Here is a 4,973-nt window from a genome sequence, read left to right on the forward strand (position 1 = left end):
CGCAAGTGTTGTAAGATCTGGGGGAATAATTCATGCTACTTGGATTAATCACGCAATATGGATGTACATATTGCATTTAAATTATGCTAACGGATATAGAGCCCGGGTTTGATGAACTGTTACAAGAACCTTATTAACTCTTACATTGTAAGGACCAACTTGCATCACCATTTCAATAGATTTAATAAGGCTCTAGTTCGACATTTCTGAGCTCAGCTCTCTTCTAACATATGCACTGATGTATTTGATGTTTATAGCACTCCGTCTTCAGGCCATAAGTGGCGCATCGGGTCCATCCGACCGCCGTGTCATCCTCAGATGAGGAAGCGGATAGGAGGGGCGTGTGGTCAGCACACTCCTCTCCCGGTCGTTAGGATGGTTTTCTTTGACCGGAGCCGCTACTATTCGGTCGAGTAGCTCCTGAATTGGCGTCACGAGACTGAGTGCTCCGCGAAAAATGGCAACAACGCATGGCGGCCCCGATGGTCACCCATCCAAGTGCCGGCCACGCCCGACAGCGCTTAACTTCGGTGATCTGACGGGAACCGGTGTTTCCACTGCGGCAAGGCCGTTGCCGATATTTATAGCGACGTACAGTAATAACTATAGGCTGGGCAGATGGTCTAATCACTGAATCAACTTGAAACATCTATTTTCTCTAATCATTTTAGGAACATATTCATTATCTGTTTCGTCAAAAGCACTCTCATTCATTCTAGGATGCTTTCGATGATCACAAACACTATAAACCCGATTATCAGTGCTAATGGTCAAGAAAATTAGCTATCGGATACTCGGGGAAACAAAAGTAAATTTTGAAATATGGGTCTCCAGTGGCATATTCCATTACCATGAGCTAATTAATTTGGAAAAGAGTTTATAAAAAGCTGAAGAGGAAATCAAAATGTTTCCGTCTGAGGGCGTTGCTGCGACGTGCGTGCAACATACCGCGACTGCAGCGTGGGTACACGAGTACCAACATATAGGCTTGAGATTAATGTGCCATTCACGTCTTTCCGACGAGCGAGCGTTGTATTTTGAAACGTTAACTATGGCGACCTTTTGACCAGATGCGTTCAAACAGGTAGAACGTGCTACTATTCTTTTCTTGGCTGCCGAAGGGCAAACACGGATGGACTTCCATCTGGAATGAATATTGTGTATGGGGCAGGGTGCCTGTCGAGAACCAGCGTTGTGGAGTGGTGTGCCAAGTTCTGTGTTGGCGTGGCTCGACACAAGTTATCAGCCCACCGAGGAGGCCAGTCTCAGCCATTACGGGCAAATGGGAGACACACGAGTACCCTCCCTAAGCACCCGAGCTCTTGCCATGCGGCTATCACGCCTGCTGACCATTAAAATAGGTTTTTAAGGGTCGACAATTCCTGTTGGAAGTGGATGCGAGGCAGGGACTTAGTGACTTCTTTACACAGCAGGACCTGGTGTTTCACCAAACGGTGTTGTTCAACCCGGTGCATTGGTGGGACGGTTACCTCAGTGCTCAAGGCGACTTTGCCCGATTGGCAATCCGATTTTGGACTTATAAAATGAGAGGTGCTTTCCTATCACTGGCTTGGCTCACTACAAAGTGAGAATTGTTTCCCTTTATCTATAGAACTTATGGAGTGTCACATCTCCTAATCCACAATATGGCGCCGAATTAAATTCAATAAATTATCTCTCCTACCCGTGACATACCACAGCAGCTGACTGAAAGGTGTGTGCAAACGAAAGCAGCAGTTTGCAGGGCGTTGGAGCATTATCACATTATTTGTCATACACTACTGGCCATTAAAATTGATACACCAAGAAGAAATGCAGATGATAAACGGGTATTCATTGGACAAATATATTATACTAGAACTGACATGCGATTACACTTTCACGTAATTTGGGTGCATAGGTCCTGAGAAATCAGTACACAGAAAAACCACCTCTGGCCGTAATAACGGCCTTGATACTCCTGGGCATTGAGTCAAACAGAGCTTGGATGTCGTACAGGTACAGCTGCCCATGCAGTTTCAACACGACACCACAGTTCATCAAGAGTAGTGACTGGCGTATTGTGACGAGCCAGTTGCTCGGCCACCATTGACCAGACGTTTTCAGTTGGTGAGAGATCTGGAGAATGTGCTGACCAGGGCAGCAGTCGAACTTTTTCTGTATCCAGAAAGGCCCGTACAGGACCTGCAACAAGCGGTCGTGCATTATCCTGCTGAAATGTAGGGTTTCCAAGGATTCGAATGAAGGGTAGAGCCACGGATCGTAACACATATGAAATGTAACGTCCACTGTTCAAAGTGACGTCAATGCGTACAAGAGGTGCCCGAGACGTGTAACCAATGGCACCCCATACCATCACGCCGGGTGGTACGCCAGTATGGCAATGACGAATACACGCTTCCAATCTGCGTTCACCGCGATGTCGCCAAACACGGATGCGACCATCATGATGCTGTAAACAGATCTGAAAAAATGACGTTTTGCCATTCGTGCAACCAGGTTCGTCGTTGAGTACACCATCGCAGGCACTCCTGTCTGTGTTGCAGCGTCAAGGGTGACCGCAGCCATGGTCTCCGAGATGATAGTCCATGCTGTTGCAAACATAGTCGAACTGTTCGTGCAGATGGTTGTTGTCTTGCAAACGTCACTATCTGTTGACTCAGGGATCGGGACATCGCTGCACGATCCGTTACAGCCATGCGGATAAGATGCCTGTCATCTCGACTGCTATTGATACGAGACCGTTGGGATCCAGCACGACGTTCCGTATTACCCTCCTGAACCCACCGATTCCATATTCTGCTAACAGTCATTGGATCTCGATCAACGCGAGCTGCAATGTCGCGATACGATAAACCGCAATCGCGATAGGCTACAATCCGACCTTTATCAAAGTCGGAAACGTGATGGTACGCATTTCTCCCCCTTACACGTGACATCACAGCAACGTTTCACCAGGCAACGCCGGTCAACCACTGTTTGCGTATGAGAAATCGGTTTGAAACTTTCCTCATGTCAGCACTTTATAGATGTCGCCACCGACGCCAACCTTGTGTGAATGCTCTGAAAAGCTAATCATTTGCATATCACAGCACCTTCTTCCTGTCGGTTAAATTTCGCGTCTGTAGCACGTCATCTTCGTGGTGTAGCAATTTTAATGGCCAGTAGTGTAGATCTCCGGAAGGCATGTTTATTGACCTCTACGTCATTGACAAGACTGCCTCTCCCAACTAACGTTCGAAAACTAACGGTTTATCCCCTCTCTTCTTAAAGTTTGCCTCTACTGACCATATGGTTCAGTATAAACACACGAAAATCTCCGGCGACGGTTTATAACACTAGCTTCGTTATACGTCACTAGCCCGAGATACGTCATTCTTACCTAACCACTGAACATTTATGCCTGCCACGGGAAAAGCCACATATAACACTAGCCTGTCGTGACAGAAACTGATGTTACCCTCTGGGAGGAATCTGAGTTTTGACCGCACGTGTGTCTAATGGATGAGGGTATCTGACAGTAATTTTGACTATATTGTAATTAATAGAGAAACTAAACAGGCTTTTACTTTGGGGATAACGAAAGTTGTGAAGTTCATATACGAATGAAAAATCGAACGGTCGCCAGCCAAATTAGGCACATTAATTTGAAATATTAAGTTCAAGGAAACTAAATCTAAGTTGTTGTAGTGACTTTTATTAAGACTCCCTTTTGAATAGCACACTGGAGACACAAATACAGGGCAATCTATGTTGTGGGTAGCAGCAGTTACCATTAATGCACAAACCAGTAACCATAGAAAGCAAAATTATACCCCAGTCATAATAATAATAGTTACAATCACGATCATTACGTGAGATGTTACTGCAGGAAGCACTGAACTAAAGTTGTACATGGAAAGGTTTCTGGCTTAACTGGCATATAAATACAACAAATAAAATTAAATAATACTAAAATCACACTGTTTATACTCCCATTTATAGAACTGTATCAGATTCCTTTAGTAGCGATAATATTCCAATTATCTTTCTAATACGAGCATAATATGGTGGGGACGCATAAACTGATAGCGTACCACTAGTCAAACTCTATGATTATTTCAGTAGTAAGATTCAATTCAACTAAATTTAATTCTTAACCCCACTGGGAATAGCTTATGTTATCATCCATACTCAACACTGAGCTTGATGAACCTCAAAAAATTCGTTCATGATAGCAATCAAGGCTAAATTATGTTTAACTTTTGTGCCTTTTTCATCACCTGTGAAGCAGGTATTTTAGACAATAACATTTACACAATCTGGCACTGAGTTTTAGTACATTTAATACACAGAAATAAATCACTAATCCGTTAGAAACAGGAGACTCGGTTTTCTGAATACTTAGGAGGGGATCCTGCATAGGTTCATGATTAGGATAAAAGCTATGGTTCTAAACACAGGCTTACAGCACTTGTATTGTTACTGAAAACTTTCGTACACGATGTGATACATATCTCTATGCATGAAGCTGGTGGAGCAGTGGCGACGTAGTGGAGGCAAGCGACGTGGCAGCTAACTGTACTCACGGCTCTTGAGGTTTGAATGCTCTATACAACTTCTTCTTCGCAACGGATTTTTAGCATGTTCTCAATTCCTTATTGCCGAAAGTACCATACAACAGCCAGATCCACATCCGAGGCAAAATTTCTTTCAAAACGGCTTCCAATTGCCTCCCTTGGCACCATTGATGAGTACCGAGCAACGTCTATCCACTGATTGCGTACCGTTTGCACCGAGGAGCCGCCCAGTTCTACCGCCAAAACCACATTTTGCATTGCGCCAAGCCACTTCCGTTGCGGAGGGACTTCCCTACATCTCGTGTGTTATACAAAACAAGTGTCCTAAGCATGAACCAGCTGCCAATATACAATGTTTTCTTCATAAACATACACATGTTATAACATTTCATTATTTTAAACATTATTTAGTTT

At 44.2% G+C, this 4,973-nt stretch overlaps 1 pseudogene; it reads right to left on the reverse strand.

The window, feature by feature from the left end:
- Positions 1-458: 458 nt before the first annotated feature.
- On the reverse strand, positions 459-576 carry LOC126238403 (5S ribosomal RNA; annotated as a pseudogene).
- Between the last annotated feature and the right edge of the window lie 4,397 nt (positions 577-4,973).

This window comes from Schistocerca nitens, chromosome 2, assembly GCF_023898315.1.
Source record: "Schistocerca nitens isolate TAMUIC-IGC-003100 chromosome 2, iqSchNite1.1, whole genome shotgun sequence".
Classification (NCBI taxonomy): Eukaryota; Metazoa; Arthropoda; class Insecta; order Orthoptera; family Acrididae; genus Schistocerca; species Schistocerca nitens.